The following is a 25,455-nucleotide window of genomic DNA, read 5'->3' on the forward strand; positions in this document are numbered from 1 at the left end:
GAACTGTGTGAGAAACAAACTCCTCTTGTTGAAAGCATGCAGCCTGTGGCATTCTGCTATGGCAGTCTGAGCTGGCGAAAGCGTTTGAAGTGAGCATGGCTCCTGCAGGGAGATGGAGCAGGGACATCGTGTCAGGTCTGAGGCTGCTGGTAGAGCTTCAGCTTCTTTTCCTTGGCACTCACCAGGCCACGCTGGAAAAGAAGTCTGAGCCAGGTAGTTCGGAAAGCGCCCCCTTGGTAACTCTTTTGGGAAATGGAGACAGACGTCAAGGTTTATCCACTTGTGTAGGAAGATGACATACTGTAACAAGGAAAGAAAATGGGAGGTCCTCTTTCTCGTGGAATTTGGAGTCACAAGCGTCTCTACAACACCTTACTGGGTCTCAACTCCCAGCTCCTCAGGAACCAGAGACAAAGAATGTAGGTTAGCAGAGCAGAGCCCGAGGGGCTGGCCCACAGTCCAGGTCACACATGATGAGGACAGTGTTGAGACTCATCCCACAATGATGGCAATGATGGTGGTAATTGTGATGGTGGTGATGGTGATGATGGTAATTGTGATGGTGGTGATGGTGATGATGGTGGTGATGGGGATGATGGTGGTGATGATGACAATGGTGGTGATGGTGATGGTGGCGGTGATGGTGATGGTGGTGGTAATGATGGTGATAGTGGTGATGATGATAATGTTGGTGATGATGATGGTGGTGGTGATGATGGTGATGATGATGGTGACAATGATGGTGATGGTAGTGATGATGGTGGTGATGGTGGTGGTGATGATGGTGGTGGTGGTGATGGTGGTGATGATGGTGGTGATAATGATGGTTACAATGGTGATGATGATGATGATGGTGGTGGTGATGATGGTGATGATAGTGGTGATGATGGTGATGATGGTGGAGGTGGTGATGATGATGGTGATGATAGTGGTGGTGATGGTAATGATGATGGTGGTGATGGTGATGATGGTGGTGATGATGATGGTGGTGATGATGGTGGTGATAATGATGGTGGTGATGGTGGTGATCATGATGATGACGGTGGTGGTGGTGATGATAAGCAAGATGATATTGATTATGAGAGTTGTCTTAGTCCATCTGGGTTATTGTAACAAAATACCATAAATTGGAGGCCAAGTATGGTGACTCACACCTGTAACCCCAGCACTTCGGAAGGCCGAGGCTGGAGGATCACTTTAGGCCAGGAGTTTGAGATCAGCCTGGGCACTAGAGCAAGATCCTATTTCTACAGATTGGTTTAAAATTAGCTGGGTGTGGTGGTGTGCACCTGCAGTCCCAGTTACTCAGGTGGCTGAGGTGGAAGGATTGCTTGAGCCCAGGAGGTTGAGGCTGTAGTGAGCAATGATCTCACCACTGTGCTCCAGCCTGGGTGACAGAGCAAGACCCTGTCTCTAAAAAAACCCGGAAAACCCCATAAATTAGGTGGCTTATAAACAACAGAGGTTTCTTTCTCATAGTTCTGGAGGCTGAGAAGTCCAACATTAAGATCCCAGTAGAGTCAGTGTCTGGTGAGGCCCATTTCCTCATAGACGGTTATCTTCTCACTGTGCCCTCACATGGCAGAAGGGGCGCGGGGGCTTTCTAGGGCCTCTTATAAAGCACCAATCCCATTAATGAGGACTCTGCCCCTTGACCTCATCACCTCTCGAAGACCCGACCTCCTATTCGCATCACTTTGAGGGTGAGGATTTCAACATGTGAGCGTGGAGGGACACAAACACTCGGGCCCCAGCATGGCCTGGCACCCATAGAGTGTGGCTTGGTGCAGCCACTCTTTAAGCTCCCGCCCCTGGTTACTTGGTTTATTTCCCCCACACAAACCTCCAAGGCTGGCTACTGATCACCCTCTTCCTGTAGACGAGAGCCTGCAGGCCTGGAGATGACGCAGCCTTCTCAGGCCACACGGCCTGCAGGTGGCACTGCACTGCAGCGGCCGGGGACAGGCCCCACGTCCTCAGCGCCCTGTGATGTCATTTCAGTATCAGAGCAGGGAGGGACCTGCTTGTTTTAGAGAAGGGGGTTCACCTGGGACACCCCCGAGCGTTGTCCCAAGCCTCGACAGAGCCACTCACTTCCCACTTGGGAACAGTTTCTCTGCACGCACCAGGCAGTAGGACCAGGGAAGTAATCGCGTCCGCTAAGTGGTGTCGTCCGCCTGCAAGACCTGCACAGCTCCCAGGCCTGTGGCTTTGGGCACCAGGTGCTGGGCCGGCGTCTGGAAATGATTAATTCCCTCTGGAGAGAGAAACATCACAGCTGCATGGCTCTTCCCAGTCGTGGGTGTGGGGCGGGAGGCAGCCGTGCCCGGGATTTCACGCTGCCCCCGCGCCTCCTGCCCTGTGCTTTTGTGACTTGCATCAGGATAGATTTATTTTCCGATCCAGTGGTTTGTCAACATGTCAGTTGACTTGCCTACATCTGCCTTTTCCCCATGCCAGGATGGTGCCAGCCGAAAGGGAAGTGTCAGCTGTTCTTCTGTCTTTAAAAGGCAGTAAAGAAAAAAGCGCAGGGCTGGGTTTCATAACGTCAGAGGAGGCCAAGGACACCGCATGGAGTGAGTTACCCGGGCGGTGAGGGAATCGGTGGGGCTGGTCCATGTTGCTGCCCTAGGGAACAGTGTTTCTCTCTTTCTTCAGCCTTGATGGTATTGCTGGACTGTGGACACTGGATGAGTTCGGAGAACTCCGGGTGATGTAGGCCCCAGAGGTGCAGGCTGATGGATGGGCTTGTCTTTCTCCCCTTGTAGCCTTTCAGATCTGATGGGAAACGCATGTGGGCGAGGAGGTGATGGGCTTCAAGGCGCGGCTCTCAGGTTGCAAGCTGTCTGTTCTCAGAATACAGCTGGCTGTGTTGTAATCGCACACTGATCTCACAATAAATAACGTGTGCAGGGAACGTGCTTTCAGATGAGTGTGATTTTTTTTTTTTTTTTTTTTGAGACGGAGTCTCGCTCTGTCTCCTAGGCTGGAGTGCAGTGGCCGGATCTCAGCTCACTGCAAGCTCCGCCTCCCGGGTTCACGCCATTCTCCTGCCTCAGCCTCCCAAGTAGCTGGGACTACAGGTGCCGCCACCTCACCTGGCTAGTTTTTTGTATGTTTTTTTGTAGAAATGGGGTTTCACCGTGTTAGCCAGGATGGTCTCGATCTCCTGACCTCGTGATCCACCCGTCTCGGCCTCCCAAAGTGCTGGGATTACAGGTGTGAGCCACCGCGCCCGGCCTGAGCGTGAATTTTACAGTGTGCCCAAACAGAATCCCCATCCTGGAGAGTTAAAAGCAGGAGGCGGCCTGGGGGGGTGACAGGGCCTGCCTTTCTGGACGTGCATGATGTGCAGCCTCTACACCGGGGCTGTGCTGCGAAACACAGTCGTGTTTGTGAGCCCTGCTGGGTGGTTTTGCGAAAATCCGTGATTCAGTTCACACTGATAATCTCTGAGGCTGTGGGTGAGGGAGGATTTTCTGGGGGAACAGAAAGTGATCTGAGGGGCTGGAGGGGAAGTGGGTTTTAGCTGGGGCTGTCGGCTGATCCTGGTCAAGAGGTAAGGTTGCAGAGTTGATTCTGAAAGTCGGACCTGTCTTGGGATGGGGGTATCTCTGTCATATCATCAGACTCAGCATGAAGGTGGTAACGGTCCTCAAGAGGGAATGGGCCCAGCTAACAATGGCATGTGGACGTTTGAAGACAAGGGGTAAAAGGGCTCTTGCTCTGAGACCTCGGGGTGTCCTGAGATGCAAAGGAGAACAGAGCCCAGAGTATCAGGAAAGGTCCCATGAGTCTCTCATTGGTCCCCCACCCTGAGCTATCTACCAGGAAATCTCTTCTGGAGTAATTTATCTTCCATGTCAACTGATCAGGCCTCTGTGGGTTCGGGAAGGTAGGAGGGAGCTCCGGAGACAGCACCGAGCAGGATTTGATGCCTAGACTCTTGTTCCCAAGACAATTAACTTGGGAAACTGGAATTATTCTGCCCAGAGGAGGCGGCGTCGTGATCCACAGACATGTGATGTCTCAGACCACATCAGCAATGTTTCTCCCAGAGACCTGTGCTCTGACTTATCCATCTGCATTTGGTCATTGGGGTCTCTGAGGCCAGCCCTTGCCTTTCTGTGTGTAGGTGGGGAAACTGAGTCCTAGAGAGAGGCATGGCTTGCCCAAAGTGGTGCTGATGGCATGAAGTTGCACTTAGAAGTGGAGTACCCTGAATCCTAGCCTTGGTTTGTCTGGACAGCATCTACTTTTATGGGCCACCAGGCTAGCAGACCTAGCCCAGAATGAGACCTGCAGCCTGTGCCAAGGAGAGAGGTGTCCTGGGTCAGGTCAGGTGCAAAAGCTGGCTCTGAATGACGTCTGTGATTCTCCTGAGGGCCAGGATCCCAGCCTAGTTCAGCCATCAGGGGGAAATTTGGGACTGAGCAGTCATGGGAGGAGTCTGACATTATGACAGAGATATCCCTACCCCAAGACATGTCCAGCGTTCCGAATCAACTCTGCAACCTTGTCTCTTGGCCAGGACTGGCTGACAGCCCCAGCAAAAACTCACTTCCCCTCCAGCCGCTCCACTGAGTTTGGTGGAGCAGTGTCCATCCAGAAGTGACCACCAAAAATACCAGGAAAGAAGCAACGAGGGAACGGGGTCTACGGGTTGGCTGCTGTGGGCCACTCACCGACAGGCCCCTTGCTCTGCCCGAATCCTCTTGGTAGCCCTTTAGTCAGGTGATATCACCCCCTCATCACAGACGGGAAAGTGAGGCTCAGAGAGCTCTACCAACTGGCCACACAGAGCAGGAGCTGGAGCCTGGGCACTGTTTTGTCTGATGCCAAAGTTCTTTCCGAGAGTTCACGCACCTCCATGAGCCGTGTGGGCTCCTCCTGCTCTTTGGGGCATGAGGGGCACTGCCTCTGCCCTTAGGGAGATGCCTCAGGAGGGGCAACTTGTTCTTAAAAAGCAGCCACCTCTCACCTGGGTCATGTCTGAGCTGGGCTCCCCAGAGCAGGACTGTCTTGTTCAGCGGCTGGAATTCGTCCGTCAGTGTTGGTCCCTGACTATTTTCAGGGATGCTCCTGGCTGGCGCTTACTTCCCTGTAGATCTAGTCTTGGACTTCATCACTGAGGCCATCACGTCTAGGAAGCTGGCTGTCCCTACCCTTCTGGCCTTCGGATAAAGCTGTACTTGCAGGGGAAGCTGCCCCTTTGGCCTCCGAGTGGAGCAAAGAGGTCAGGAAGCACAGGTGCAAAGGAAGTAGCCGGTGGCATGGACCACGGCTCACCACAGGATCCTGCCTGTTTGTACAGACACAGAGGAGGGCTTTGGCCACTGGAGCAGGAGCAGGCAGGGACACCTTCGTTAAGTCACCCACTAGTCCAGATTCTTAATCTTTCTATTCTCAGTGCTGGATACACAGCAAGTACACAGTTAATGTTTGTCCCACAGGATTAAATGCACACAGGAAAGCAGATGCGTCTTTCCCAGGGGAATGTGGGACAAGGATTTGGGATGGCAGGATCAGTTTGCATTTGGGAGAAAGCCCTTGCCCATTGTATTAGTCATCACTGCTGCGTAACAAACGACCCCCCGACTCAGCAGCTGCCGCCTCAACACTCACCCTCCCCATGGTTCCCAGGGCCCGGAGAGCCACCCAGCACGATGGTGTGGGCCTTGTGGTCCCGTAGTCACAGTGTCCGTGGAGCTGCCATCATCTGCAGGCCCGCCCGGGGCCAGAAGGTCCACTTCCACGTTCGCACCCGGAGAGCTTGTGCTGACTGCTGGTGGGAGGCCGTGGGCATCTGCCATGCGGGCCTCTCCATGGGCTGCCTGTGTGTCCTCACAGCACGGCAACCAGCTCCCGGGGGACCAGTGATCCCAGCAGCACAAGGCAGGCCTGTGTGTCTTTTGACTTCGTCTTGGCGGCTACACCCTAGCTTGCCCGCAACCCTCTACTTGTTAGAAGCAAGTCCCTGAGTCCAGCCCACACTCAAGAGGGCAGCTTTTGAGGGAGAGTGTCAGAGTTTGGGGGCATATTTTAAAACCACCACACCCATCACAGCTACAGAAATCTCATTTATTTGCTCATTTAAAAACTGTCTCCTGGCCGGGCACGGTGGCTCATGCCTGTAATCCCAGCACTTTGGGAGGCAGAGGCGGGTGGATCATGAGGTCAAGAGATTGAGACCATCCTGGCTAACACAGTGAAACCCCGTCTCTACTAAAAAACAAAAAAATTAGCCGGGCGTGGTAGCGGGCACATGTAGTCCCAGCTACTCGGGAGGCTGAGGCAGGAGAATGGCCTGAACCTGGGAGGTGGAGCTTGCAGTGAGCCAAGGTCGGGCCACTGCACTCCCCACATCCCCTAGGCCCCTGCTCCAATGTCACCCGCTGGGGACGACGTCCCTGACCTCTGCATCTGTGACAGAAGCCCGTCCCCACGCTCCATCCTTTCACAGGCTCTTTCTTCAGGGCACGTGATGTGGGCTACATCCATACGTCACGCATCTCACCCCGTGCAATGCAGGCTCCGTGATGGCAGGAAAGGGCTCCATCCTCAGCCTACGAGGAGCCTGGGAGACAGAGCAAGACTCTGTCTCAAAATAAATAAATAAATAAACAAACAAACAAACAGTCTCCTGAGCACCTGCCGTGTGCCCAGCCCTGGGGCTGAGGACGGAGCCCTTTCCTGCCATCACGGAGCCTGCATTGCACGGGGTGAGATGTGTGACGTATGGATGTAGCCCACATCACGTGCCCTGAAGAAAGAGCCTGTGAAAGGATGGAGCGTGGGGACGGGCTTCTGTCACAGATGCAGAGGTCAGGGACGTCCTCCCCAGCGGGTGACATTGGAGCAGGGGCCTGGGGGACGTGGGGAAGCCCGGCAGACGCCTCATTGCATGTGTCAAGGCCTCTGGTGGGGGGCTGGGTAGAGGCTATTGCAATTGTCCAAACTTCCTGCAATGGCAGAACATTCTAGATCTGTACTGTCCAGTAAGGTGACCATGAACCACACGTGACTATCGAGCTCTGGAAATGCAGCTGGTGCAGCTAAGGAGTTGAATTTTAAATTGCATTTAATTCTTGTCACTTTAAATGTTAAATGTCTACCCATGGCTAGCAGTGACAGGGCAGGCCCAGGCGAAAGCAGGGCAGGCCAGTGACAGGGCTGGCCTTGGCGAAGCAGGTGAGTGCTGGAGTGTGCACTTTGAGGGTAGGGCTGCCGGGTTTCTTGACGGTTGGGTGGCAAGCAGAATGGGTTTTTAACTGGCCAGGCCTTGGCGTCGTGAAACCTGGGCTGGAACCCGGACTTTGTTTCGTGGTGGTTCTGTGAGCTTAGACAGAACTCACAACCTCACCAACTCCCTGTTTATTAAAAAGAGGGCGATGGCCCTGCTGGTCATGCCAGGATGTTGCAAGGCACAAATGCAGCAGACTTGAGCCTGTGTGTGGCTCACATTGGGTCAGCGTTAGCCCTGCAAGCCACCCGAGGTGAGGGCTCTGTGCAGCTCTGGGGTGGCTGCTTGACAAGGCGCTGCTGCCTCATGTTCTCTGTTACCTGGCTCGGGGTCTTCCGGGCTCTGCAGGCCATGTTTGAGGTGGGTTGTGACCCAATGCTCCAGTCTGGCCCTCGACCCTCCCCCACATCCCACCAGGGTTCCCATTCCGTGACCTGGCAGGAGATGTCAGACTGCAGCTGAAGGCCCTGCTGGTTTCCTACGAGGAGGCTGCAGATGGGAACGAGGACCTCACAGTCAAGAGCATGGGCACCGCCTGCCTGGCAGATGACACGTTCATGAGCGGGTCCCCGGAGGCCTGCCCTGGCACCCGACAATCCCAGGAGGCAGGAACAGGTTAGAGCCAACCATGGAGCTCGCCAGAGAGGTGCCTTTCGGTACCAAAAGGGTGTTTTCCAAGGGAAATCCTGCCACACAGGGCAAATGAGAGCAGGTCAGGGCTCACCAGTCACTGCAGAATCCACCGGCCTACGAATCCCTGGTCTTCAGGGGTTGGGAGTGGCCAGAAAGAAAGGAATCCCCCTGCCCCCATGGCCTGTGGATCTGAGGACTCCGCTTCCTCCTCCTGTGCCAACCATTGTTTGATGAAGGCACCCTTGCTCCCAGCCCGCTCTCCTCTGACATTGTTTGGTGAATATCCCATCTCCTTTTCGCCAGAACCAGCTGGCTCAGACCACCCACGTATTTTACAGTTCCTGGGCTTCTGCTTTCCACAGAGGGAGCCTGGCTGGGGGACTGGGGAGGGGACACAGCCTCAGGCCAGGTGCCAGGAGGATGGTGCGGCCACAGGGCTCCAGGGTCACACCACCATTCCAGCACTGTCTGTGCGGCTCCAGGGGCTCAGCGTCCCCACCTGGGAGTCAGGATGGGGGCTCAGGCAGAGGCGCTGGTTCGTGGTCCCACAGATCAAGCCTCTCTGAGTCTAGGCTGTCTTGGTGGTGACTCCAAAGGTGAGGCCGGACCGCATGTCCCATGATCCTTCTCCACATGTCCCACGATCCTTCTCCACATGTCTCGTGATCCTTCTCCACATGTCTCATGATCCTTCTCCATATGTCTCATGCTCCTTCTCTACGTCTCATGATCCTTCTCCACATGTCTCATGATCCTTCTCCACATGTCCCACGAGCCTTCTCCACATGTCCCATGATCCTTCTCCACATGTCCCACGATCCTTCTACACATGTCCCACGATCCTTCGCATGTCCCACGAGCCTTCTCCACATGTCCCACGATCCTTCTCCACATGTCCCACGATCCTTCTCCACATGTCCCATGATCCTTCTCCACATGTCTCACGATCCTTCTCCACATGTCCCACGATCCTTCTCCACATGTCCCACGATCCTTCTCCGCATGTCCCACGATCCTTCTCCACATGTGCCACGATCCTTCTCCGCATGTCCCACGAGCCTTCTCCGCATGTCCCATGATCCTTCTCCACATGTCTCATGATCCTTCTCCACGTCTCACGATCCTTCTCCACATGTCCCATGATCCTTCTCCACATGTCCCATGATCCTTCTCCACATGTCTCATGATCCTCTTCCACATGTACCATGAGCCTTCTCCACATGTCCCATTATCCTTCTCCATGTCTCATGATCCTTCTCCACATGTCCCATGATCCTTCTCCACATGTCCCATGAGCCTTCTCCACATGTCCCATGAGCCTTCTCCACTGGGCAGGGCTGAGGACCCAGCAGCAAGGGCCCTTCATACTGGGCTCACCACCCCGTTCCCTCCATGACCTTGCCAAATGCCTCCTGCTCCCACCCCCAGCTTTGGGACAGTCAAACAGGCAAGGGCTGGGGGTCCTGCCCTGGGGTGAGGATGACAGGTGAGGGGAGGAGTACCCGGTACGGCCAAAGACAGCCCAGCAGTGGAGTGTGCGTCGGCAACAGTGGCACTGCCAAACCCCGGCAGGCTTCATGCAGAAGGCGGCATTTGGGGAGAAATTAGAGGCTGAGCAGGAGCCAGTGGGTGAAGTGGGAAACGGAGAAAGGGCTGGCCTGTGCTCAGCTCTCCCCGTCAGCCTGAGATGAGGGACACCTTTTGTGCCCGGGCACTGCCTGGGTTGCTTGGACAGAAGCCTCAGAGCTGGAAGGAGCTGAGAAGACACACACTCCAATGCTCATGCCCCATAGGGGACTGAGGAACTGCAGAAGGGACCGAACCTGCCCCGTGGCCAGCAACTGAGGGCCAGCGTGGAGTGAACACACTCCGGCCCCTACGGTCTCTGCTCTCCCAGCTGAGCTGTCCTTCCCGGAGCCCGGGCTGCAACCCGAGAAGGTGCTGTGCCATCGGCCCTCACCCTGCTCCGCCTGTGCTGCTGCTTTTCCTCTGCAAGCGCCCCGGGCTGGACATCAAACCACAGCCAGGTAGGGGCGGCCCAGACCAGGGACCAGCAGCTGGTTCCCTCTGCCTGGTCTCACTTCTAAAGCTACTGGAAGAGGAAACACATAAAATGTGACTTTGCAGAGGAATTCCAATAAACAAGACGTGTTTCCAAGTCTTCTGAGGCTGCCGAGACTGAGTAGCCGCGTGTGAGCAGCTACAACCCCTCTGTTGTCCTCCCGCGAAGGGTCCCCGCCCTCCCACTCAGGTCGCGTTCCTCTGGCCGCCCCCGGCTGCTCCCGCCGCAGGAGAATGGACAGTGGGCTCTGGCCTTGGGGACCTCCGACCCTGCCTGCAGTGGGCCCCTGTGTGTGTGGGCGAGAGGGCCGGGCCGGCTGACTCCTGTCTTTCTTTGGGACTATGTCGTCACACGGGTTGGAGCCAGAGGCCGGGCCCCCTCTGTGTCCCGGGAATCCTCATCCCCCACGTACCCAGCGCTGTCCTTGTCACCACTGAGCGGCAGTTTCTCCCCACCCCATGCCTCAGTTTACCTGTCCAGACCAGGGGTGGCAACCTCTTTTCCAGAAAGGGGCAGATGGTGAATGTAGTTCTCTCTAGTTCTGCATTGTGTCTTCTTTTTAAAGAAAATAACCCTTTACAAATGAAGCGTTGGCCCGGTGCAGTGGCTCACACCTGTAATCCCAACACTTTAAAAAGGTCAAGGCAGGTGGATCACCTGAGGTCAGGAGTTCAAGACCAACCTGGCCAACATGGTGAAAACCCAACTCTACTACGAATACAAAAATTAGCCGGGTGTAGTGGCAGGCACCTGTAATCCCAGCTACTTGGGAGTCTGAGGCAGGAGAATCACTTGAACCTGGGAGGTGGAGGTTCCAGTGAGCCGAGATCACACCACTGTGCTCCAGCCTGAGTGACAGAGTGAGACTCTGCCTCATAAATAATAAATAAAAATGAAAACAAAGGGTTAAAACGCCACTCTCAGCATGGAGGCCAGGCACAGACAGCTCCAGCTGCCAGCCGTCCTGCAGCCCTGGAGTGGGCTATGGGGTGAGGCTGCACCTGCCCAGGGGTCTCTGGGTCTTCCTGGAGCTCCATCCTGAGCAGGCCCTTACATGCCAGTGCCCGGCGTTGCTCCTGTTGGCCTGTGGTTTACAGATGAGGAAACTGAGGCTGGGAAGGGTCAGAAATTCCGTAAGGTGCTGGTTGCTGGCAGGGGTTGGGGGAGCTTTGAACCCTATCATTTGTGCGCTCAACTACAATTCGATAACCTCCAGGTGGGGGCCGTGGTGTCCCCTGACGGCCTGGGGCTCCCATGCAGGCCCACCCTGCTGGGTCCAGGGTGTTCTCCTGTTCCTCCTCCCTTTCTGCCTGGAGGAGACTCCTCCACTGACTCTGAGGTTCTAGTGACTTCCTGCCGTCCTCCCCCCAGGAGTAGCCATGTCTCCACAGCCACCCCACAGGCAGTGGCCAGAGTGGCCGGAATGCCAGGTTCAGCATCTGTGGTGTGAAGCATGGATGTAGCAGCTGCGAATCCATGTTGGCTGTCGTTACTGTTAACCAGTTATAACAAGGATCACACACCTGTTCCACACGCCGGTCACGTGGCAGCTGCACTGTGAGAAAGGCACCAACCGTGCGTTTTCCGTGTACAGCCCAGGAGCTTGCCCAAAGCTGCAGGAGGCTGCTCTGGCTCAGGCACAGGACAGGGGGCTGCTTAGGGTGGGGCTCTGGCTGTCCTGCCCACCTGTGAGCCCCAAAGTCCTCTCCTTGCCATTCCAAGTGCCCCTGTGGATAAGCTGCGCCCACCTGTCCCGAGGAGCATAGTCAGCACCTCTCAGGTGCACCCCTGAGGTGTCTGCGGCAGGTGACACCTGTCTCTTATCTGTCGTTCTCCCAGGCAGACCCAGGGCGGGGCAGGTGCTGGCTCTGGCACAGCAGGAAGCACATCTGGTCCAGGGCATCTCAGAACCTGAGGCTCCGGGGTGTAGAATGGACTTTGAGTTTCTGGAGAGACCTTTGTGTCTGCATTTCCAGGTGGCCAGATGGTGGTGGGGGCGGCTAGATGGTGGTGGGGGTGCCTCACTCCTCACCCTGTGCTGCATCCTCAGCCTCTGCCTGCATCTCCTGAGTCTGCTCCAGGTCAGCACTAGGGGTGAGGAGGTGATAAGGGGCAGCGGCAGGGGCTGGGGGTCAAGAGCACTGGAAGGGAGGCCAGGCAGGGTCCCTGCAGCCCAGGTGAGATGAGGGCCTCACGGTGGCCTTGAGGGCTGGAGGTGCGGGAAGGGCCCTGAGCCAGGTGCCCGGGCCAATGCCCCATCCTTTATCGTGACAGTGTCCGTGCAGTGCAGGCAGCCCTCACCGAATCCAGGTACTGTGCTCAGTGACAAGCGTAGGGAGAGCGTCAAATCAGGGAGCAGGGGTGGGGACTGTGAGTCAGGCTGCAAAGAAGAAGCTTGGAGCGGAAAGGGCAGAGGCTGGGAAGGGCAGGTCTGAAGCTTGGAGCGGGAAGGGCAGAAGTGGTGAAGGGTCAGTCTGGAGCAGCCTCGAGTTGCCCAGGTGCTCGTAGAGTGAGGAACGACCCAGGGAGGGAGGAGCCCCCAACCCACAGGGCTGCACCCTTGGACATGGCCAAGACCCAGGTCTAGGAAGAACAGGGTCCTCAGAACTCAGGTGGGTTACCCATCCTCCTGCTCTGTGCCCAGGGCCCTCCCCCACCACTCTCAGTGAGTCCACACACAGGTGTCCGGGGATGTCACCTGAGGGCTGCGCCTGCCTCCTCTCCTGATCCCACAGCAGCCCAGGGAGCAGGGCCCCCTGTGAGCTCCTGGAGCTGCAGCATCAAAGCACCACAAATGATGGCAGAGGCAGGGGCAGGGGTGAAAACCGTGGAATTCACTCTCTCTCAGCCTGGAGACCCAAATCCAGGTGTCTCAGGGCCATGCTCCCTCCGAGGGCTCCCGGGGATCCTTCCTGCCTCTTCCAGCTCTTGGTGGCTCCAGGCATCCTTGGCTTGTGGCTGTGCCACTCCAGTCCCACCTCATTCTCACATGGCCTCTGCTCTGTCTCTCCCAGTTTGGGTGTCTCTGTGTCTCTCTCTTTATAAAGACACTGGTAATTGGATTTAGGGCCCACCCTACTCCAGCACGACCTCGTCTTAACTAATGACATCTGCAAAGAGCCCATTTCCAATAAGGCGACACGCACACAGGTAGGGGAAAGGACTTCAACCAGAGTCCAGGCATCTAGAAAGCTGGAGAGCACAGTGCTGGGGACCTGCAATAGAAACCCAAGTGTGCGCCAGTCCCAGGATTTATAATGTAAAAATCAGCGCTTGCAATAAGGGGCAGCGCCGAGGGAAGAGCCTGCGTCCATCGCCATCGTGTTCCAGGCCTCCTTTTGTGAGGTGCCCCTGCCAGCAGCTCGCATTCCCTGCACCCTGCACAACTCAACCCGTAGCAAGTGTGGGTTTGAAACAGACTCACAAAGAAGCCCTCAGAAGCCCAGAGAGCAGCTGGAGGTGCCTGATAAACCCCACAGAGTGGCCAGAGGTGCCTCATAACTGCATAGAGTGGCTAGAGGTGCCTCATAGAGCAGCCAGGGGTGCCCCATAAGTCCCGTAGAACAGACAGGGCACCCCAGGCTTTGTCTCTGTTTTTCTGGGCATCCTGGGAACTGGAGCAGAGTGGGATTGCGACACCAGTGGACCAGGAGAGATTCTGAGAAGCCCCTGCCATTCTGCTTCCTGCTTCCTTTAGGCCGCTTGTGGCCACTGGCCAGCACCGCTAGGCCCTCCTCTTCCCTCTTCATGGCAAACCGAGCAGAGGGAGGCGGGTAGAGAAGAGAAAAGATGTCTGACTTCAAGCTTCTAAAGGATTTTCTCTGACAGGAGGAAGAGATACTTTTCAAAATGGTTGTGAGCCGCCTTGGCCAGAACACAGGAGGAACCTGTCAAGAGGAAATCAGGCACAAGGTGCCCACACAGCCAGGGTGGGAGGGCATTCCAGGATGGTCACAGCCATCTCCGCTGTGGTCTCAGATGACTTCGCTCGGCCTTCTGGAATCTAAAGGGTCCTGGAGTGGGGCGTTCACTGGATGTGCTGCTGAGAACTCTGCAGCTTTTCACTGTCACTCTTGAGACCTGCATCCTTCAGATGTGGAAAAGGGAGTCATTTGCTCTGAAGGTTCCAGTTTGGGTGCTGGCAACCAGAGTCCAGGCATCTAGGAAGTTGGAGAGCACAGTGCTGGGGACCTGCAATAGAAACCCGAGTGTGCGCCAGTTCCAGGATTTATAACGTAAAAATCAGGGCTTGCGTTAAGGGGCAGCGCCGAGGGAAGAGCCTGCGTCCATCGCCATCGTGTTCCAGGCCTCCTTTTGTGAGGTGCCCCTGCCAGCAGCTCGCATTCCCTGCACCCTGATATTTCGCCGCCGATGTGACTGGAAGCCCTCTGCCACAGGAATCCTCGGGAGCTGATTATTTTAGGAAAGTAAATGGAGAATGAGGAAAGTAATATCCGAATACATGACCTCAAACCGCAACGGAGATGTTTCCCGGCAGAATGTCAGCTTCGTAGAACCACCTGGTTACGTTCCGGCTTCCTCGAAGGGATTTTTAGGAGCCTCCTGAGGGACAGAAGGGCTTGGAGGAGGCTCCTGAAGGGCACGGGGGCACTTTGCAGGGCCGTGCCCAGAAACCCCGTTCTAGGCAGAGTTCCCCATTTGGCTGTGTTTTGAGAAGGCATTTTTAAGGATTCTAATCCTGTGTTCAAACATCGTTAAGAGCCTCACATCAACCTCATACTTTTTTTCTTAACATTCAGTTTAAGGGGCTGAGCTCCAGCGTGGCAATCCTGAAAGTGAAATGAACAGTCTCGGGGTGATGCTAGAATTCTCTATAAAAACGCACATAAGCAGAGAGAGGGCCTGGGGCTCGTCCGGCAGCCACAGCGGCACAGCACAGGGCACAGGTGTGGAACCGGCTCCCAAACCCCGCGCCTCATTCTCCCTGGTGTAGTAGTGACAAGGTATCAGAGACGCGCGGTCATTTCAGACATTTTCTGTGGGGAGGAAGCTGGGTTTTCTGAGCAGTCATGGGGGGTGAGTGATGTGTGTGAGGACTCGCACAGGCCAGAAAAAATGATGGCTTTAACACGGATCTGGAAAGAAATCCTGAAAACCAAGGAAAGTCGGCAATGAGGCCAACCTGGGAAATGTTCCAAGAGGGTGTGGAGAACTGGGGAGCAGTGGAGGGTTTCAGAGGGAGGGGGGCCCCAGCCCATGACAGGTCTGAAGAAGGACCCTGAACTCCCACCCTGGGTGGCACAGGGGTGCCCGGGGCCTTCAGCCTCCAGGGAGAGACACCGTTTCTGGTCAGGGCGGCGGGCGCTGTGCTGACCCCCGTGTTTTCCATGATCGCTCACTCAGTGCTGGGCAGAGCCTTTAGGAAAAGCTGAGCTGTGCCCGGAGATGGTACCCAGAAGTCCAGCCGGGATAGGCCTTGTTTTTCTTCAACAGCAGCGCTGGAGGCGGAGGGGCCAGGACTTGCCGTGGTCCCGGCCCCTCCCCTGGGGCCCATCGTGGGTCTTGGCCTGGGCTCAGGGCCTGCTGCCTGGACAGATGGGTGACCCGAACTGAGCGCAGGAGGCTGCGGGTCTGGGCGCCTCCTTGAGACTTTCATTCATTGCATTGATTTGTTTTCACCCCCAGATAGCTCAGGTGTACTTCCTAACAGCAAGCAGAGCCCCTTTCATAACCACAGCTCAATTTCTGAAACGGGAAAACTTCCATGAGCACAGTCCTCTTATCAGATCCACAGACCCTGTTCAAAGGCTGCCGATTACCCCAGTCGTGTTCTTTATGACAAACAAACAAACAAAAGCCCAGCAGGGTTTCTGGTCCAGCCCAGCAGCCAGAGTGGTGCTGGTTTGTCATGACTGGCTCTGGTTCCCTGGAACCCCGAAGCTTTCTTTCTTTTTAAACCTCGACGGCTTTGGAGGGAACAGACCAGTTTCCAGGTTGCCCCTCCGCCCGGGTCTAGCGGGCGCTTCCTGGTGAGAGATCCCGCTTGGTATCTCTGTGGGAACGGCAGGGAGGTGAGGGTGTGCCTCCTTGTTCAGTGGCTGAGAGGGTAACTCTGACCACCTGGGTGCAGTGGAGCCGCCAGGTGTCCCCGCTGTAAAGGGACTGGCAGCTGTGGGTGCCTGTGGCTGCTGTGACAACGAACCACACGCTGGGAGCTTAAAACTTATTCTCTCCATTCTGAGGCCAGAAATTCAAAATCAGCCTCCCCCAGACATAACCAGGGTGTCGGCGGGGCCAACCTGCACCTGGGAGAGTCTCCTCGGCCCTTCTGGCTTCCGGGGCTGCTGGCTTCCTTGGCTTGTGGCCGCATTTTTCCTGTCTCCACCTTGATGGTCACAGTACCTCCTCTCCTGTCTGAAATCTTCCTCTGGCCCTCTCGTAAGGATGTACCTGAGAGCAGCTGGGGCGCCCTGGAGAACTCACATCACCTCTGCATCTCGATCCCATCTGCCTTTCCATGTGAAGACACGGTCACAGGCTCGAGGGTGTGGGGAGTGGATGTGTCTTTGGTGGCCATTATTTAGCCTGCCAGACTTAGTAAGTATTTTGTGAGCTGCCTTGGGAATATGTAAATGTCCCGTACTTTGTTAAATTTCATGATAACTGAACAGATTTCCTTTCTCCCTGTTTATCTGTGTATTCATTTATATATTTATATTAGTATGGACTCATGGCTTTTTTGAGATTTAATGGGTTATAATCCATTGCCATCATTATGTGTTTGATGCCCACATTGTCCCAGCCCCTTCAATCCAATTCCTGTGTCTCCATCATCCTTTAAGGACGTATTTCCTTTGCAGCAGGAAAACATATCCCAAGCTCATCTGCGCGTTCCCTGTCACGTGCCGCAATCTGGCACTTTTCCCGTGAAGCCTGTTCATAGCAAAAGGTATCCAGAAACCAAGACGTGGGTGCTAGTGTGTCGTTACCACCGGAGTGCCTCGGCGTCCAGGGTGTTTCAGTGGCTTCAGTGAGGGAGTGTAAGGGGAGGTAAGGAGGGAGGGAGGGAGAGAGAGAGAGGGAAGGAGGAGAGGTGGGAGGGAGGGAGAGAGAGGGAAGGAGGAGAGGTGGGAGGGAGGGAGAGAGAGAGGGAAGAAGGAAGGAGGGAAGGAGGGAGGGAAGGAGAGAAGGAGAGAGAGAAAGAGAGGGAGGGAAGGAGGGAGGGAGGAGAGATGGGAGGGAGAGAGAAGAAGGAAGAAAAGATGGAGGGAGGGAGGGAAAGAGGGAGGAGGGAAGGAAACAGAGACAGATAAGACAAGACAGGACAAGAGAAGACACACACACATATATCTGCATCTATAATCTCTCCATAGTAAATGCATGCGCGCGTGCGCGCACACACACACACACTAACATCCATGACCATGAGCGACGAGCTCCCACGATGCCTCCAGTTCCAACCTGGAATACCTGTGACTCCCTCCCCAGCAGGGCCAGGTCTGCCCTCCACCATTCTCAGGGTATTTGCTTATTTGCTCAGTCCTAGAATAAACAGAAAATAGTTTCAGCATTGCTAACCCACCCCACTGTGGAAAACACATCTGTTCACCCCACATATTCTTCATCTGAAATACAGTGAGCTTCTTTGGTTTCTATCTGCAATCCATTTAGAGTCACCTGCCCCCTCTTTTTTCCTTTTGAGTGTGTAAACTATTAACCTGGTTCCACAAAACAAAACCCGACACACACACGTCTATTCGGAGAAATGTCACTCCCTAGTCCATCTCCCCAACACTGTCCCTCACCTCATGTGACACACACAGTCTCATCAGTCTCTGGGTTGTTCTTCCTGTGTTTCTTTTTTTTTTTTTTTTTCTGAGACGGAGTCTCGCTCTGTTGCCCAGGCTGGAGTGCAGTGGCGCAATCTTGACTCACTGCAAGCTCCGCCTCCCGGGTTCATACCATTCTCCTGTCTCAGCCTCCCGAGTAGCTGGGAGTACAGGTGCCTGCCACTATGCTTGGCTAATTTTTGTGTATTTTTAGTAGAGAAGGGGTTTCACTGTGTTAGCCAGGATGGTCTCCATCTCCTGACCTCGTGATCCGCCCACCTTGGCCTCCCAAAGTGCTGGGATTACAGGCATGAACCATGGTGCCCGGCCCCTGTGTTTCTTTTTACAAAAGATAAGCACTGTTTTATTTCCCCTTTCTTTTACCCAGAAGATGGCATATTAGAGATAGTCTTTTATCTTTTTTTCCACTTAATAACATATCCTGGAAATGACTCCATGTGAGTTCATAGAGGACTTCCTTATTCTTTTTTACGGCTGCATAGTACTCCACTGTTTGGGCATACCACAGTTCATTCCACCTCTCTCCTGTCTATGGGCATTCCAGTTGTTTCTGATATTTTGTAATTACATGCAGTGTTACAAAGAATAAGCCTGTGCATCTGTTTTTTTTTTTTTTTTAATGTATCTTCATGCTATTGTAAGAGTATCTTCAGAGTAAATTCTAGTCATGAGATTACTGATGCAAAAGTAAACTCTTCCTCCACGAGAGTTTTACCAATTTGTATTCCCACCAGCAAAGTAAGGGAAGGCCCACTTCCCCAGAGCCTTCCCATGGGAACATGTTGTCAGTGACGCTGCTACATTATTGCAGTCTGAGAGGTGAGAAATGCAAGCGCAATGTGGCTTTGATTGACATTTCTGTTTTGAGTGATGTTGAGTCATTTGTTCATGTGTTCAAGGCCCATTTATATACATTTTTGGTAAATTATCTCTTCATGTCTTTTGCTTATTTTCCTATTGGGTTTTGGTCATTTCTTCCCTCAATTTTTAATAATGCCCTCTATATTAGAACTATTTCCCCTTAGTCAATGTATGTTATAAATGTTTCTCCCAATTTGTCATTTGTCCTTTGGATTTCTTTACGGTGTTTTTAACCATGGAAAAGTTGTTCTGTTTTTATATCGTCAAATGCATCCGTCTTCTCTAGTGTTGCATTTGGATGTTGAAAATTTGTTCTGTTTTTATACCATCAAATGGACCCATCTTCTCTCGTGTTGCATTTGGATGCCAAAGTTTAAAAAGCTTTTCTGACGTTTCCTTCTAGTATTTGTACGGTTTAATTTTTTATGTATAGATCTCTAATCCATTTGGAGTTTATTTTTTGTATATAGTAGGAGATATGAATCTAATTCCATCTTTTACTAAACGGCTAACCAGTTGTCCCAGCACCGTTTGTTAAAAAGATCATCTTTGTCCCAGAGACGGAAACGCCACTTTGACCATCTACGAACTATGCAGAGGTCCTCAGGGCTATTTCTGGGTGTTCTTTTCCACCGTTCTGTTTTGTTGTGTATCGGTCCCACACTTTTTTCTCTCTAGAGACTTTTTAGTGTGTTTTAATGCCTGGTAAAGCTGGGCCTCCTCCTCCACCCCCCACCAGCCCCTACTGTGCGCACATGTTTATTTTTCGTATAGGCTTTAATATCAACTTAACCTTGTAAAAAGCTCATTGGCATTGGGCGGGGTTGCCTTAGCAGTAGGAGTTAACTTCAGGAGAACCGTTGCCTTCGGCTGTTGAGTGGTCTCGGCCAGGAGCAGGAGATGCCTTCTCGTTTGTCAGTCTACTTGTGTGTGTCTCTCGGGAGTATTTTAATGTTTTCCTTAAACAGTTTTTCTCCACATTCTTGATACACTTATCCCTAAATGTTTTCATCTTATTTGTTGCTTTTGTGACGGAGGTTTTCGACCAGTAGCTCTCCTGCCTAGTTATTGTTGATGTACACGGAGGGTATTGATTCCCATGTGTGTATCATGTATTCTGCTGCCTCTGTCAGGTCTGGAGACGCAGAATCACTACAAGACAGAGGTTACAAGACTTAGTACAGTGGCGTGATCGTCTACAACTTCAGCATTAGTTAAATGGCTCTCGAAGGCCAGTGTCTTCACATCTCACGCTGGGTCTTGGAGTCTTCAGGGTGGGTGGTTGTCAGGAGGGAAAGTCGATATCAACTGGGGGTCACATTGTAGGTTTCTTTGAATGTCTAGTGATTTTTTTATTGTATTCCGAACATTGTTACTGATACATTGTACAAACCCTGGGTTCTGCAATAAAGACTGGGTTCTGTCATGTTTCTCTGATATGTATTGATGTCTTGGTGTCTGTTTTAATGGGCAATTCACCTAGCTGAGCAGATACCTGCATACTTCAGGTGTTAGACAAGGATTTGGGCAGAGTTTATATGCAAAATTGTGGGCTCTGTCTGTATTTATCTTTTTCTGGATTTTTCCTCCAACTGTCCAGCTGCTGTGATCTCCACAAATGCCGTCCTTTGCTTGTTCGAGCCGGCATGCTTATGAGTTTCCTATTAGAATGGTTGCCACCTTTGTGGTGCCAGCTGGGCCCTGTCCTGATGCAAGGGGCAAGAAAATGGGAAGTTCACCACCACTCCCTTCACCCATGTGTAGCACCCTCCGTTTCATGCTTTTCCTTGCTCTCTAGTTCCTCCAGATGTTTTAAAAACCATTTGTCCAGTTATTATGGTGGTTATTTGTGGAGCAGCTGGTCTTGTAGGGATGACTTCTCCATTCCTGCAAATAGAATTTCAGTTGCCTTCCTTTGTTTATTCCTTGATGCTAGGCTAAAATTTATATATATATTGTCCTTTTAAAGTTGCCTGATATTTTTGTCTGGCGGACCCAAGGATTTTTTTTTTCTTCATCATTGAGGATTTCTTTCTTTACATGTAAAGCTGAATAGCCTCACTGAGCTATACCTCAGAATCACTTGCTCCCAGTGGATTTTGCCCTGGGCACCTGGTGGATCCTTGCCATAGGTTGATTCAGGTCTTCTATCTCTGAGAGTTCTCTTGCATTAAATTTTTCTTTTCCATGACTTCAGTTCTACACAGTGGCTTTTCTCCTGTCTCCTGTTTCAACCACTTTATCGTTGACACTCTTGCTTTTTTACACCATCTCTTTTTCATTGCTATGGTTGATTTTTCAGCTCTTCTTCAGTGGTATCCCTGAATTTTCATTCAAATCTGTTCTCTTTGAGGTGCCTTTTAATTTTGTCTCATCATTAGTGTGATGTTTGTCATTTTCTTCTCTTTCTTTCCTTCTTTCTTCCCTTATTTATTTATTGACTTATTTATTTATTTTAGACAAGGTCTCACTCTGTCACTCAGGCTGGAGTGAGGTGGTGCCATCTTGACTCACTGCAACCTCTACCTCCTGGGCTCAAGCAATCCTCCCACCTTAGCCTCCCAAGTAGCTAGGTCTAAAGGCACACATCACCACATGCAGCTAATTTTTGTAATTTTTTTTTTGTAGAGACAGGGTTTTGCCATGTTGCCCAGGCTGCTTTTGAACTCCTGGACTCAAGCAATTCACCTGCCTTGGCCTCCCAAAGTGCTGGAATTACAGGTGCGAGCCACCGCTCCCTGCCTCTTTTTTCAGTTCCATCAGCTTCTACCTTGTTTCTTCCCATTTTTTGGTCCATCTATGTCCTCAGTTTTAAATTTTACATCTGAAGGTGATTTTTATATACTCAAATGCTTGTTTAAGAATGTTTAATTTATGTCATGCTACTGTTTTCTTCTGCTTTGTGTTGATATTGGGGGTGGTAATTTTTAGTCACTTGAAATATTTTGATTCTCGTATTCTGTTTGCTCTTTTTTTTTTTTTTGAGATGGAGTCTCACTCTGTTGCCCAGGCTGGGGTGCATTGGCGTGATCTTGGCTCACTGCAAGCTCCGCCTCCTGGGTTCACGCCATTCTCCTGCCTCAGCCTCCCAAGTAGCTGGGACTACAGGCGCCCTCCATGCCTGGCTAATTTTTTTTGTATTTTTTAGTGGAAATGGGGTTTCACCGTGTTAGCCAGGATGGTCTCAATCTCCTGACCTCATGATCTGCCCTTCTTGGCCTCCCAAAGTGCTAGGATTACAGGCGTGAGTCACTGCGCCTGGCCTCTGTTTGCCTTTAATAGTAGTTTTTTATAGAAAAGGACTTCTTACATATTTGTACTTAATGAACAGGGTTGGCAAGCTGGAGTTGTTTACAAGGTTTCAAGAACATTGTCTTTTGTTAGCAGAGCAAAAAGTCTTCAGGGTGAACATGGAGAGGGACCGGTGTGCTCACCCACTTGTGTCCTCAGAGAATCTAAATTTCTCTCCTCATCCTTCTCATCACGATGCGATTTCCAAAGGGTGCCTCCTTCTCCTCCCCAAAAAGGGTTGCCTTTCTGAGATCAGCTCCTCACTCTCGTGTGTCCTTCTAAGAGCTTTTCCTGAAGTCAGTGCTCTTTTCCCAGTATTTCCACACTTACTGTGGCCTTTCTCTTTCTGGAGGTGCTTTTAGCTCAGTCTCCTCTTCTGTTTTCTGGGTGGCTTTTCCACACCCTTCCCCTTGCCCCCAGCTTTCTGCAGAGGCTTACCATGAGAGCTCAAGAAATAGTTCTGCTTGAAACTGGTGTTTGTTTTCCTGTTTGCAGATCATTTAACATTTGTATCATTCTCTGTCATGCAGACATACTGAAAGTGTGGAATTTGTGTGATTTTTTTCTTGCTGATCTGTGTGATTTTTAGAGGATGTTTGGGAAGATTCAGATTTAGGTGGTCACTCTTGTCTTGGCTGCAGAAGTCACAACCCCCGTCCTCTCTCCATTTAACAGGGAACTGTGTGTGCCTTGACCTGAGTGACCCCAGGGAAGCATGGAGGCACATGAATTAATACAAGGGAAAGCTACTCTATTCCGTAAAGAGGATATGACACCCCAGGAAGGATTCACTGATAGCCTCTTGATGAGAGCACGCTCAGGGGGTTTCTGGTGATGGCCCCATCTGCAGTTTGCTCGCAGCAACGATTTCCCATAAAGAAGATGTTCTCCACGTGAGGGCTGGTTAGCTTTCTGCTTAGATTTTCCAGAAGCTAGAGTTTCCAGAAGTTCGAGTTTCCGTATGAGGAGAGTCAGGGTGACACTGGGCATTTGAAGAGGGCTATTAATGTCCCCACTCTGATTGCAGATTTGACTACCTCTCCTTTTAGTTCTTTTGGCTTTTTTTTTTTTTTTTTAAGAAGGTATGGTTTTATTTTAATTCTTTTATTATTATTATTATACTTTAAATTCTGGGGTACAGTGCAGGACGTGCAGTTTTGTTACACAGGTATACAAGTGCCATGGTTTTTTGCTGCACTCGTCAACCTGTCACCTACATTAGGTATTTCTCCTGATGTTATCCCTCCCCTAGCCCCCGACCTGCCAACAGGCCCCAGTGTGTGATGCTCCCCTCCCTGTGTCCATGTGTTCTCATTGTTCAACTCCCACTTACGTGAGAACACGCGGCGTTTGGTTTTCTGTTCTTGTGATAGTTTGCTGAGAGTGATGGTTTCCAGCTTCATTCATGTCCCTGCAAAGGACATGAACTCATCCATTTTTATGGCTGCATAGTATTCCATGGTGTATATGTGCCACATTTTCTCTTGATTTTTTATTGAATAAATACAGACTTAGGATTCAAATATTTTTCTGGTGGATTGACCACTTTATCTTCAGAAAATGTCCCTCTTTGTCTCTGGCGATGCTTCTTGCTTTATAGCTTTATTTAACCAATATGAGAATAGCTACACCAGAGTTCTTTGGTTACTGTTTGAATAATCTTTAATTCCATATTTTTATCTTTCAAATTTTCTGTCTTATAATTCTGTCAGGCGTGTCTACTGTAATCAGCATATGGACAGATTTTTTTTTTTTACCTAGTCTCCAATAATCATAGTCATTAAATTGGAGTAGTTTATTTGCATTTAATGTAATTACTGAAATATGTGCATTTATATCTACCATGCTTTCTTTCTATTTGAGCCGTCTCTTTTATATCTCCCTTCTTTCATGTCTTGCCTTATTTTATTTTATTTTATTTTATTTTATTTTATTTTATTTTTTTGAGACAGAGTCTCACTCTTGTCACCCAGGCTGGAGTACAGTGGTATGATCTCAGCTCGCTGCAGCCTCCACCTCTGGGGTTCAAGTGATTCTCCTGCCTCAGCCTCCCAAATAGCTGGGATTATAGGCATCCACCACCACACCCAGCTAATTTTTGTATTTTTAGTAGAGACAGTGTTTCATCATGCTGGCCAGGCTGGTCTCGAACTCCTGACCTCAAGTGATCTGCCCACTTCGGCCTCCCAAAGTGCTAGGATTATAGGCATGAGCCACCAGGCCTGGCCAGCCTTTTTTGAAATCAATAAAAAAATTTATTATTCCATTATTTCCCTCTATTAACTTTTACTAGTCTTTTAGTGGTTACCTTAGTGATTAAAACAGGTTCTTGAAATGTTGCCTTTGCTACTCCTGGATAATGCCAGAATCTTAACCGCTACTACTTTTTGTGTTTTCATGGTCTCGCATTTTTAATTCTATATATAATTTAAACCCCACAATCCATTCCTATCATTACTTTGTACAGCTAATATTAGGTAAATATTCCTCCATATTCGTCCACAGATTTACTTTCTATTTTCTTTCTATTCCATTCTGCAATTTCATGTTTTTCTCTAGGGTCATTTTCCTTTTGCCCTAAGAACTCTCTTCCATATATATTTTTTTTTTGGTACAGATTTTCTGACAACAAAGTCTCCCAGTTTTTACTTGTCTAAACATGTCTTTATTTCACCTTCATTTTAAAGACATTTTCACTAGGCATATAATTCTAGGTTGGCAGATACCATCTTTCAGTACTTTAAAGATATTATTTCATTGCCTCTGCACTTCCTTAATTTCTATTGAGAAGTTGGCTGTCAGTCTTATTGTTGATTCTTGGAAGACACAGAGTCTCTGGCTGCATCTAAGATTTTGTCTGGTTTTGGAAGTCTTTGTACGATGTACCTAGGTGTGCCTTCGTCTTTGTCATGCTTCTGATTTAAAGGGTTTGGGAAGGTATCTTTTCAAATATTGCTTCCTTTTTCATTCCCTACTTCTTCTCCTGAGGTCCCGATTACTGCATGTTAACCTTTTAACTATGTCCCATTTGTCTCTAACTCTGTATTTTTTATTATTTTTTTCCTGTTGCTTCAATTTGCTTCTGTTCTATTAAACTGTTTTCCAGTTTACCAAGTCTGTCTTCTTTGTCTAATCTGTGTTCTTCTTTTAGATTTTCTTCTTCATAGATTTCTAGAATTCCCTCTGGTGAATTTCTTCATCCTTTCCTCTATGTTCCTGAGCTATGGTTCTTGAATCAAGGTTATTTGAAAGTTGTTGCTTGATAAATCTGTTATCTGGATTGTCTCTGTATCTGCTTCTAAGATGTGTATTATCTCTTGGTTTTTGGTCGTGTGGTCCTGCCTTTGGTCATGACGTGTGATTTTTTATTGAATACTAAACACGGTGAATAAAATGCATTGTGGAGGCTCCAGCTGATGCTATTTTCCTGCACAGAGGGTTTACCCTTCTTGTGCTAGGATGGTACAGTAGTAACTCCTCTCCTTAATCCAGCCAGGTACTCTGCTGAGTCAAGTGGGGCTGCAGCCTGACAAGCCGTATCTCCTTTGAGCTTT

At 51.0% G+C, this 25,455-nt stretch overlaps 1 protein-coding gene and 1 long non-coding RNA gene across 2 annotated transcripts in view; both read left to right on the forward strand.

Annotated features, from left to right (window-relative positions):
• ZNF469 (zinc finger protein 469) overlaps positions 1-25,455 on the forward strand; it is a 337,361-nt gene that overhangs the window by 91,478 nt on the left and 220,428 nt on the right. The gene's annotated exons all lie outside the window — the stretch shown is intronic.
• On the forward strand, positions 1,991-2,927 carry LOC106995118 (uncharacterized). Its single transcript, XR_001441871.3, has 3 exons — positions 1,991-2,222; positions 2,461-2,576; positions 2,777-2,927. It is a non-coding gene; the product is annotated as an uncharacterized LOC106995118 (long non-coding RNA).

Source organism: Macaca mulatta, chromosome 20 (assembly GCF_049350105.2).
Source record: "Macaca mulatta isolate MMU2019108-1 chromosome 20, T2T-MMU8v2.0, whole genome shotgun sequence".
In the NCBI taxonomy this organism is placed as follows: Eukaryota; Metazoa; Chordata; class Mammalia; order Primates; family Cercopithecidae; genus Macaca; species Macaca mulatta.